This window comes from Pleurodeles waltl, chromosome 2_2 (assembly GCF_031143425.1).
Source record: "Pleurodeles waltl isolate 20211129_DDA chromosome 2_2, aPleWal1.hap1.20221129, whole genome shotgun sequence".
Classification (NCBI taxonomy): domain Eukaryota; kingdom Metazoa; phylum Chordata; class Amphibia; order Caudata; family Salamandridae; genus Pleurodeles; species Pleurodeles waltl.
Window position 1 is genome coordinate 313,535,942 of NC_090439.1, and position 12,934 is coordinate 313,548,875.

Consider the following 12,934-nt stretch of genomic DNA (forward strand, 5'->3'; position numbering starts at 1 on the left):
AAAATGTTTTACAAGAAACATTTTCACAGAATTACTTATGCATGTTTAGATGTGAAACATCTCGAGTTTTGAGTCCTTTCTATATTTCCTGCATAACTATTTCATATTTAGAAGGATACCATATTCTACACAGGAGGTAAACACTTGTCCTCCTAGATGTTACTGTTAGAAAATTGAGTCTCTCCACTACTGGCCACATATTATTTAAGAAAACAAAGAGCTGGAGGGAGAATGGGGTTCGCCTCAGAAAAACAATCTCAGTGAATAAAAAAGAAAGAAAATTATGCTAATACCACTAGCTTTTTATTGTATGTCTCACAACTGTGTTGTGAGCTTGTCCCCTTCATATAACAAGCAGTTGGAGCGATTTAATGCAGTTTTTATCACTGACCGGCTGTTGATTTGAGACCTTCTTTGATCAAAGAAAAAATACATTAGGTTGTAGCTGTGGAGACGATGTAAGAGAGAAAAACCCTGCTTAGGGGTGGAGGATCATAGCAAACATTATAATTAAACTACACAGAAAAGAGTGATCCCAAAAACTAATTTAATTCAAAAGTGTTATGCATTTTTAGGAAGGAACAGGCTTCAAACTATGCACGTTACTGCATCGTGGTGCTAGAACAGTAGACATTACTCCAAATCATTGGCACTCATTTCATAAACCGCTGAAGGATAAAATTCGGAGGCGGCCTTGGAGGCATTCTACCCTTTGATTGCATACTGATAACAGCATGCACTTACATTACTGGGGCACTTTACCTGCAATATCACAGTGATAGCAAAACTTTTGACAACATTTTTGGCTTCCTGGCTTGCTCACTTGTTAGATGAAGGGGAATTCCTTTACATGGGGCAAGCCGTTTTTGACCTATCCAGTACAGAAACACTGTTAGTAGTGGTCCTGGATTAATTCCGGATCTGTCAGGATGAGGGGCTCAGTGGAGTGATTCTACTTCTTGATCACTAGGTGGCACTAAATAACATATTACCTATTTTTGGTAACACTTTTTGAGCCTAGGCGTGCGCATGCGCTCTCTCTCAATATGCTGTATCCACTTCTATGGGTTTTCACCACGCCCATCACTTTTATTTGTTCATTGGCCTGCCTCTCAAACTTCCTTTTGTAAATGTTTTACATTTGTCGTGCCTTTTGGCTGTTTTGTTCCCGCCCTGGAGACTGACCCTCTTACATGGATTATTGCACAAGCAGCCATGTACGGTAGTGTCGGTACACTACTTTTTTCTTTTGCCTCGGCTTGTTTTCGTAGTTTCCTGCTTGTGTTCCGAGCTCTGCTCTGTATCTCCGAGCACTGCCTGACGTCCTGCTCTCATTTTTCTGTTTTCTGTGTTGCCTTTACCCCCTCCTCCCACTACTTATCTGGTCAGTATGGTAAATTCCCTGCTTCCATTCCCACCACCCTTCTGTGTCTGTGTTGACCACCTCCCTCGTCCCCCCCCCACCCCCCTCTGGGCACGTGGTGCTTTTTCTTCTTTCTTTACAAAATGTTATTTTTTATTTCAAAAACGTTGGGAGATGCACCAACATCCATGCTCATCTGCATGGTGTGCTAACGATAGCATGGTAGCTGTCGGCGGTCTCATGAGCTTCTCCTGATGCACAGCACATGCAAAGTCAGGAAGCGGAGAGTGCATGTTCACTTCACAATAGCCGTGGCAAGAATACAGCCTCGTGCTCAGGGGGCTCTTTCAATTCAGCGAGCCCATCAATTACAGATGAATATCTTGAGCCAGGAGCCAACAGTCATGCAGGTCAACAAACAGCAATGTCCGGAATTGCTACTGTTGTGAAAACCATCTGTTCCACAAAGTCCAGCACTCTACGTTTGCATGCAACAATATCACAGAATGTGTTGATGAGGGTGGGTCTATGTTGTTTCCAGAGTGTGTTGGCACGCCGATACTCTACACATACACACACTTGATATGTATATGCTCAGCCTGCATATAATCTTGGTCACTTGCATTTCCTAAGTATTTTATACTGTTCCTGAGCTCTTGACCCAGTTGTGAAACTCATGCTTTTTGAAAGCTTTTTTATTATAACTTATCAACATGCTGTGTAGCAGACATAATACTGTGCAACATAGCTTACAAACATTGGCAAAAACCAATAGCTCTAAACACTTATAAGACCTATTGACTCTGCCAATGCTTGCTCTGATAGACTATCTAACCACTGATGCCTCCCCTTAGAATATTCCCCAAGCTTCAGACAGGATCCGGAAAATCTTGAGCAGTACCTCTGGGAGACAGTAGGTGGTACTGTTCAGCGACACATCTAAAAAACCAATGAGGTGCCTATATCAGCACCACCCCGGCACGCTGGCATCAGTTTCTTTTGTGAATATTTCTGCGCCAAAAACGTGGATCCATGTTCAAACCAATGTGTCTGTTTTGCCAGTATGTAGAGTATAATGGGATCGTAGGAAATACATTAGAGGATGCACAGGAATGCCCATGCTCCACCCAAAAAAGACCACCCAGAACAAAATGTAAACCAATCCGCTGCATTGCGGTACGTTTCTTTACAAGCCCATGCAAGGCGGCACAAATTGCCTCGCTTTGTAAATATCAACTAGTATTTTGCGTCATGGCTGTGCCACAAATGTGGACAGCCACAATGCAAAATGTTAGGGAATCTGGCCCAAAGATTTTAATAGGATCAGACGAAATGAAGACACTCAACTTGGCAATGCACAAATGATAAATATTCACTGAAACCGGTCATCCACACACTCTTTGTGTGCTATATACTTTTATCAGCAAAACTGCATTTTTATGCAAATTTGGTGACCATTTCAAAGCAAAATGTACTGTCTGGAAATGACAGTGCACTACCACATCAGTGCTCCATAATGCACCACTAGCTACATCATCTTACCACTTCCTTGCTGAATAGGCATGACATATTTACTACACTTTTTTTGTGTGACGCTTAGATTTTTCACAACCCCTATTACTTTAGTGATATACCATTGATGGCAGCACCCCTACTATGAAAATTGTTCAGCACCGCTGCTGTCAATGGGTAGAAAGACCTGGGGATAACAAGGTCGCAACAGAGGGAGTCGGTGGCCCAAAGATGGCATGCAAGGCATCTTAGAATTTCTTAGGCAGGGTGGGCCTCCCTCTGGCACTGGAAAACCCGTGGCAGTGCTGAGTGAGCCCTGATGCCAGCTCTGCAGTGTGCATGGTGCCTAGAAACGCAAGGTCGTGGGGGTGAGGTGGACAGCTAAAAAAAAAAAACAATGACTTCTTTTTCCTTGTGTTTCTTAGACTTACCCTGCTTCATTGCCCACTTGGGAATTCTCTTTGGGTGCATCGACCTGCCCTCGGCGCAGGCCTTGGGGTCATGTCCTGATCCCAGAGAGAGGCATCGTTGGGACTGAACACAGACATCTGCCTGTGACAATTCCATTGCAGCTTAAGCCCTTATCGTTTTGCACAGGACATGTCCCTAGCACAATGGGAGCATAAAGCTCAAAAACGTTCACCCAAAAAAAAAAAAAAAAAAGTTTGGCAAAAAAAAAAAAAAAGGACAAAAAGAGCTCTCTGAATCCGCTTTGTAGGCAGTGAAAGCAACAAATGCCCAAACGCCATGGTGACACTTACATGGGTACTGCAACATCACTTCTGACGCTGAGCTGAACATTGTCTACTGGCACGCAGAGGTACTGCTCAATATATTCTGGATCCAGTCTGCTGCTTGGGAAATAGTCTAAGGTGAGAAATCTGCACTAGGGTGCCAGCGCTTGGTTAGTTTGACTCCTTTTTGACCAACAGATTTCAATTTTTTATCATTCTGCTCTGCTGATATCTCTCTCGGTGTGTTGTTCACACAGGCTCCACCCAATGTCCCATTCTTTTTCATTTAAACATTCTGCCCCTTTGTGGGCTCATTAGGTCTTTTGAGCTCCACACACCTTATGCAGATGACACCCAGTTGCTTATTAATTCTGAGAAGCATTCTTCTAAAATAACACAACAAGGAATGCTTGGCTGGCATTCAACAATTATTGTCCTATAATTTTCTTAGGTTAACCAGGAAGAAAACTGAAATGATGATCATCGGAGGAGACTCTTATATTTGTTCTCCTGAAACCTGGAATTCATTTTCGACCATAAACTATCCTTTGAACTCCAAATGTGGTGTCTCTGGTCAACAGGATTTTTTTTCTTTAAGAAAAACCCAAAAACCTGAGGCATATTCACCACTGGAGAAGTTCGGCCAAGTGGTAAACACTTGCATCCTCTCCCATCATCATAATTGTAATGCAATATGTCTAAACCTACCTGACACCGCCACTGCCAGACTGCAAGACCTGCAGAAAACAACAGTTAGGGTGGTGATAGGACTGATCAAGTACCACAATGTCTCTTGCCAGACATTTTTTCGAACTGGATTTCAATAAATTGAAAAAGAGGTTTTTTGTTTTTTAAAATCATGCTGGCGCGTTTATACAATTCAATTAAAAGAAGTTTATTTTTTGACAAGCAAGATGTTCCCCTACTTTCCTACAAGACGGATACGTTGCCAGTTCAGCTCTGCTGATGAATATTCCACAGGTCAAAACGTATAAGGGCAGGTGGAAGATCCCTTCGGGCCTTAGTGCCCAGGCTCTGGAATTACTTACTGGACCGCTGCAACATATACATCTTTGCTGCTTCTAAATGTCCTTTAACAACGTTTTTTGTGGCCATTCGTAACATCATACCTTCGCCCAAGAGGAGGTGGGGTGTTTTCCGTTTCTGTGGATAGCTGCTCTACTTTCTTTTTATGATGTCATTTTTATTTTTTATGTTTGTAGAGCCAGGGTGCTATGGTGAATGCGCACACAATAAATAAAATAATAATATAAGTGAGCAAGACTGCCGAGAAGAAAAAGAGAACTTAGTTTTACTTATATGACATTTATAGGTGCCTATTCATCTACTAGTTAGAAGTAATACATGTTTACAATCTCATTATTTTTACAATAGGCCCTGCAATCACATACCACCACTTCTTAAAGACTGATGGGTTCTCAGTATTCTTTCAACGCTTCTTATCTTTGGTCTCATCTTATTGCAACGTTCACTCATTTCCAGGTAGAATACAGTTTATCATATCTTAGGGTCTAGCAGCTGTCTACCGGAACACCCAAATAATCTTCAATGGTCCTGCTCTGTGATAGATTCCAGTTACAAATAAACATCATTTGCAGCACAGCATTGGACCAGGGAGACAGCCAAAGAGAAAAAGGGAAAAAGCATGAGATGAAAAAGAGAAAAAGGAGAGGAGAAAAGGCCAGGGTGTGTAAAGTGCCTGACGACTTAGTGCTGCACAACTTTAATAAAAAAGGTAAGCAAATCCGTGATGTAACGTCCATCAGAGGATAGACAGGGCAGGGGGGAGCGCAGACATGCATCACAGGGTCTGTGGTAGGCAATGACGATTTTCTAGCAACTCGCTGTGATCCTGAGCAGCTCACTTGGGCAAGCATTTATACCATCATAATCCATCAGTAATTACATTTTAAGTGGAATAGAAGGTAGAAACACACCCTTTGATCTTGCAATCCCAGCATCCATTTGATATATGTGGCAGGAAAATCAAGGCCTGAGCCTGGCTTGAGCTAGATCTCTGGTTCTGACTCTAACTGAGGTAACCTTCCATTCTCAGGCCAAAACTAATTTAAGCTTTCTACCTTATTACTTCTGTATTTATCAGCTGAATTTGACACTGACCACTACCACATGCTACTGCAAAGTCTTCATAATATCAGAATCCTTGAATATGTTTTTTAAAGGATTGCTTATTTCACAGACAAATTGTGTTCTACCTACCCCCCTTCACACAACACTGAGGCGTTCTTTGGGTGCCATTATATCCCCTCTATTATCCATCATCTACCTTACCAAATCACCTGACCTGCTACAATCATACACATGAAACCCAAATAATTTTTTAACTTGATAGCACCAATACCTCTACAATTCAAAACTTGATGGCTGCCTGTGTGCCATAAACACATGGAGAATAAATCCAAAGCTCAAAACTGCTAAAACCTAAATCTAAAGCTCAAAACCAATAAAACTGAGATTCTGACGTGCAGACAGTTGCAAAACAACCAGCCTGCTGTCTTATAGCCTAACATCAAGAGAAGTTAGAAACCTTGGAGTAACTATTGAGATTCTTGATGCTTCATGCTAACAATGTCACAAAGACTGGCCTCTACACAATGAAAACACTATGTTGTGTCTTCCCATACCTTGCATACCAACATTAACTGCAAGCCATCCTCACTCTCATAATCTCCAAGCTTGAGTATGCCAATAGCTATATCTTGGCAAACTCACATTCATTACATACAAAATACATCTCATCCAAAATGCTGTTCTCCACTTTTAGCCAAGAGAACACATGACACCCGTCATTCAATCGCTCCACTGGCTATCTATAGCTAAAACGGCAATGTTCTAGGCACACGGCATTGTTCACCGACAGAGCTTCCTAAGGAAAGGAACAGCTATATCTACAAGTTAAATTCAAGTAATACAAACAGAACACTGTGCTTCAGGCTTGCACCACTGATCATCATACCACCTTATTGTAAAAAAAGCCATAAGAGGTGTTACTTTCTCAGTACAAGCTGCCACGCTCAAACTCACTACTAGCCAGCATTACAAGCACCCAGAAGCATATACACTTCCGAAGTCAAATGTCTGCACCACCTGCATCAAGGCAACAGAGCACAGAAACAGTGACAACATTGAGCACAATCCACAAACAGCAAACATCTCACCCATTAAACTGCTCTCATTATGCAGGTGAGCAAAAAAGGCTGACCTATGGTTCCCCGTGGCATCATATTATGTACTTCCACATATCTGTATAGGATCTCAATAATACTGAAACAATAATAAGCAGCAGTCAACAACAAGTTGTAACTTATACCTACCAAATTCACTAAACACATCTGTTTTTAGGATTTTCCATCTCCAGCACTATAGAGCCAAAAAAAACGAAACAACACCACCACCTAATGATCAGCCATGAAATAACTTAAGAGATCTTTCACACATTCTCAGATTATTTTGGAGGACTTTAGTATACTTCATTCACAAGAGGTCCCAAATATCTTTACAATCGGACTACTTCTTTGCATCTCACAAAGACACTCGGACATGGGATGATAAAATAATAATTTAAAAAAAAGAAAATATGCCCATCCCTACAGATCTCTCCGCTTCAGCTCAGGACTAATACTATACACAAAATCTAGGATTGGACAATCTAGGCAGTAACCAGCTTGGCAGGCTATATCATATGAAATATCATAAGTGGACCTGCAAAGCTGTTTGTTCATAGCTAGCAGTATACTGAAAACCATAAAAATGGACATCTCTCTTACACTTCATTATCAAACACACTGCTGCACCTCAGAACACGATAGCTGCACCTCTGAGGTCATCACACACCACAAGGAAATACTTCCCCACATGGGATCAATACAAAAACAACATCCTTCCAACCACTTATCCTACATGGTGGAGCATGCTACTCATGTAGGCAACTGCTTCAGCGCCCCACATACGGATATTAAGTGCTATATAAATTCTGAAATACAATACAATACTTCTACTTTTTGTCCAAGCCACAATGAGGAATCACTTTGGTCCTCCTTTTGTATCTGTTCCCACCACAGAAATAACGCGAGTAGGGCAAGAGGTAAGAGGGGAGTTGGGATCAGTGATAACTGCTTCCAGTTTTTCCACAATGTCCTGTCGCTGGAGTCCTCAGCGGAGGACACAATAGATATTGTAATATGCAGCTATTAGCAGATGTGAATGAGTCCGTAGAAAACTAAATGTTGCAGCTTGGTTGAGGAAGTGAAAGGGCGCTCAAAAAGGCATTCTGTTGCTCCCAGCCACCATATAGGACTTGTTTTGTCTGCTACTTAATAGAGCATTAGCAAGTAGTGATCACTGCTCTTATCTCTTTGCCTGGCCACCCACACTTACTTGTCATGAAATTTGTAGCTGATTTGGTCTCTGCCTTCCTTCTTACTGCTCCTGTGGGTAACCCAGTGGAGGGATTTACTGAAGCAATGGAAGTTTTTGGGTGGAGGTGTGTTCGCAGATTTGTAAGAGAAGGTGTAGCCTTGGTTAAAGATTCACAAGTTTGGAACCTCACCTCTCTGCCAGTTCCAGAGCACTACAAAATATCATCTTTCAGAGTCTTTTTCTTTTTGAAACCTGCAAAGGAGAAACCATGCTTACACTAAGGATAAAGTGTAATAGCTTTAACTTAAAACTTGCCTAATAACTGAATCAACTCACACTGGGCTCAGCAGAAAGAGGTGGCAGCCTGCACATTTGTTCTTCTACAGAGTGTGGCATCCAAGAAGGGAGTCCACCAAACACAATTTTTCTCCTTACCACCACCAACTATCTACTGTAATTGAAGAATTGTTGAATAGGTCTTGAAGTTAAATCTAGAGGGAATTCCTAACAAACCTCTGCAAGCTGTGTACTCTTGAAATGTATGCATCACAACTTCTAAAAGCATTAGTAACTGGCAACACTGAATTTTGTTAGACAAAAATAATGTGCTTCAAATAAAGCATTATATGCAATGAGAGGTGTTAGAACTCGGGTCTCTGGTTGGCAGTGGTTTGCACCTTCTCCAAGTAGGGATACTCACTCTAGTCAGGGTAAGAGAGTCACACAGCTAAGATAAACCCTGTTCACCCACTTGGTAGCTTGGCAGGATCAGTCAGGCTTACCTCAGAGGCAATGCGTAAACAGACCTTTGGTCATTGATTTTTCACTCCGGCTCTCTGTGTCAAAAAACTCCTTTGTAAATGCATTTGTAAGTATCTGCAAATATGTGTAGACAATACTAATGCTCTATTTTGTGGTAGTGTGGTCGAGCAGTAGGCTTATCCAAGGAGTAGTGTTAAGCATTTGTTGTACATACACATAGACAATAAATGAGGTACACACACTCAGAGACAAATCCAGCCAATAGGTTTTGTTATAGAAAAATATCTTTTCTTAGTTTATTTTAAGACCCACAGGTTCAAATTTAACATGTAATATCTTGTTTGAAAGGTATTGCAGGTAAGTACATTAGGAACTTTGAATCATTTCAATTGCATGTATACTTTTCAAGTTATTCACAAATAGCTACTTTAAAAGTGGACACAGTGCAATTTTCACAGTTCCTGGGGGAGGTAAGTTTTTGTTAGTTTTACCAGGTAAGTAAGACACTTACAGGGTTCAGTTCTTGGTCCAAGGTAGCCCACCGTTGGGGGTTCAGAGCAACCCCAAAGTTACCACACCAGCAGCTCAGGGCCGGTCAGGTGCAGAGTTCAAAGTGGTGCCCAAAACGCATAGGCTTCAATGGAGAGAAGGGGGTGCCCCGGTTCCAGTCTGCCAGCAGGTAAGTACCCGCGTCTTCGGAGGGCAGACCAGGGGGGTTTTGTAGGGCACCGGGGGGGACACAAGCCCACACAGAAATTTCACCCTCAGCGGCGCGGGGGCGGCCGGGTGCAGTGTTAGAACAAGCGTTGGGTTCGCAATGTAAGTCAATGAGAGATCAAGGGATCTCTTCAGCGCTGCAGGCAGGCAAGGGGGGGCTTCCTCGGGGAAACCTCCACTTGGGCAAGGGAGAGGGACTCCTGGGGGTCACTTCTGCAGTGAAAGTCCGGTCCTTCAGGTCCTGGGGGCTGCGGGTGCAGGGTCTTTTCCAGGCGTCGGGACTTAGGTTTCAGAGAGTCGCGGTCAGGGGAAGCCTCGGGATTCCCTCTACAGGCGGCGCTGTGGGGGCTCCCAATAGGAAATTACACTTAAGATATTTCAAGGCAACCCCCATGTTACCATATGAGACTGAGTCCTTGCACTAGTGAAAAACAAATTTTGCATTATTTCACTATCAGGACATGTAAAACACACCACACGTCCTACCTTTTAAATACACTGCACCCTGCCCATGGGGCTGCCTTGGGACTACCTGAGGGGTGACTTGCATGAGGCAAGGATTACGCCTGGCAAGTGGGTGCACTTGCCATGAAGAAATGGCAGTTTAAAACTGCCCACACAGACACTGCAGTGGCAGGTCTGAGATGTGTTTACAGGGCTACTCATGTGGGTGGCACAATCGGTGCTGCAAGCCCACTCGCACCATTTGATTTACAGACCCTGGGCACACATGGTGCACTGTACTATTCTAACTGTATTTATATAGAATCTACTACCCCTGGCGAGACGTCAAAGTGCTTTTCGGCAAGTAGCACGCTACTCCAGATCCCAAGAGGAATAAGTGGTGAATTAATATAGGGAAATACGAGTACAGTATTAGTGTGAGGTAACTTCAGCGGAGCATATGTGAGTTTGTTAGGATTAACTAGAGTAATGGAGGGAAGAATCCAGAAGTGTTAATTGGGAGTTTATAGTAGTAGGATGAGGTTTGGGATGAGTAAAGGAGAGATGGAGTAGGGAGGAGTAGGTGGGAAGGGGTTAGAGACATCATAGTAGCAGAAGGGGTTTTGGATGAGTCAAAGGTGAGATAAATGAGGGAGAATTTAGTAGGGTTGTTTGGGAGATCATAGTAGAAAAGTGCTTTGACGCCTCATCAGGGGTAGTAAGCACTATATAAATACAATTACAATACAATACAATAGTAGTAAACGGAGGTGCCGGTGAGCCAGGAGCGGTAGAGGAGGGAACAGCCTAGGCAGGGTTATTTTGGAGATCAAAGTAGTAGAATGGGTTTGAGATGAGTCAGAGTGGGGATGGAGGATACATTGGTAGAGACGTGGGGTGATGGGGAGACAGTAAAGCTTCCCAAAGAGTAATTTTTTTTTTTTTTTTAATTCTTTTAATGTATTTAATTTTATCTATTTTTATTTATTTTTTCTCTAATACAGAAGGATTAGAGTAATAAATAGATATGTAAATACACAGTAAGTGAATGTATGTGCAAGGAATATAATAATGGGTATAATATAAGAAGTAAAGTTGTATTGTATAAACACAGACTTTCATGATTTGAAATATTTATTTAATGTTAAGTAATAAGTGTACTTTGCTAACATATACACATCTGCACACATACATTTTTTTTTTAACCGTGAGTAAACATACATTTGTTAAACAGGCTTAAAGAGTGTGTGTATAATTTATTATTATGAAATAGTAACTATACATATTTCTTAAAGATCTATACATATCTAGAATATATACATATTCGATTATTACATATAATGTTAAATATAATTATACTAGGGACTTTCTAGTAAATCAAATATGCCAATCATGGATAAAACAATCATTAAAACCAATTAGACCGAGAGCACTTGTACTTTAGCACTGGTCAGCAGTGGTAAAGTGCCCAGAGTCATAAAGCCATCAAAACCTAAATCCAGCACAGGATCAAAAACAGGAGGTCAGAAGCAAAAAGACAGGGGAAACCACGCCTTGAGGTGACAGGTCTACAGGAGGGAAAATCACTGTACATATGGGCTTTAATATATCCTGCCAGCATAAAAAATGATTTCTCTGATACAGGATTACAATTAAAATATATGCATATTCTAAAACATTTATTGATTCGTTTCAAAGAGTTTGGCATATTTTTAAATGATATACATTTAGGTCCACTTATGTTGCTCAATTTTTGTGATTTACTGCAGAATGGATACAATAATTCCTTTGAAAGCTTGCCTTGTCCTTTGGCTGTCAGAACCAAGCCGGCCTATGGCCTGGTTTAGCATTCACTATGAATTTGCTGGCTTGCACACCTCTGCTTGGTGCAGAAAGTAGTAAGGAGCACAAGTAGTACAGAAAGAGATAAAGGTAGGAAAAGGAAAAGCCCAAGTGAATGCGATGGATGCCATCTATACAATTTTACTCAATTGCTGCTTTTGTTGTCACTGGTGTTCCAAGAAATGCAAACCTACAAAGTTCAGTCTTCTGAAATTTTGTGCACCGCAATTGGGTAGGTTTTGCTCTTTTACTGCAGAGCAGGGCCTTTTCGGAAAGTTTTGTAGATGAAAAGCAGTCTTTATGACATTTGGTTCAGAGTTGGAGCGTATTGTGGACCCATGTTTAGAAGAAGCCTAGCTCTTCGTTCCAATTGGCCTTGTGGGTAGTATAAAACATTCTGAGTTTGACCCGTAATTCCAATCAGAAAATCAGACGATTTCCAGTGAATTATATGATATTTCAATCAAAATAAATGGTCCATGACCTTGAAGCCAACAGTCAGTGAAACCTAAACTGATTTGGTATAACGACGATCATCACATAATTATAGACCTCAAACCATGGAAATCTTGAAGTTTGCATAGATAGTGCCAGTGGGATATGCAGTGTACCATGTCTTGAAGCCTTATAGTATATTACAGAAACTGTCTTGAGTTAGGAGTACCTAGGTGGTACAAGGTAAACTACATATATGTTTGAAGTGGGGTTAGATGAACTCTGCATCGCACTATTCTGCTCTTCTGAGGGGTTATGTCCAGAGGCCCTACCGTATGTGTTGAACTGGTGTATTTTGTTCATCTTTCTAATCAACAGCTATATTTAAAAATGTTCAAGTAATGTGTGTTTGTACAATATGAAATAACACTGCATTTCAATTAAATCACAGCTTATCTGCATGTTAAGTACTGCAAAAGATGACACTGCTGTAACTAAATGTGAAATGTTAAAGTAAAAGAGTGATCTTTCTCGTTTAATGCGGATTATTTGAGGGCTGCAGCAGGGTAATTGGTTACCACAGAAGCTGACAGAACCCACTTGACACGTCAAATGGGATGGCAAGATTAAGGACGGACAAATGAGGTCGAGAAATAGACTCCCTTCGTCGCGAAATAGAAAACACGAGGACAAATGACAATCATTAAAGTCCTTGCTGAGCGCT

The 12,934-nt window shown here is 41.5% G+C and overlaps 1 protein-coding gene across 1 annotated transcript in view; it reads right to left on the minus strand.

Moving 5' to 3' along the window:
- Positions 1 to 12,934, minus strand: part of CTDP1 (CTD phosphatase subunit 1) — a 795,245-nt gene that overhangs the window by 128,986 nt on the left and 653,325 nt on the right. The gene's annotated exons all lie outside the window — the stretch shown is intronic.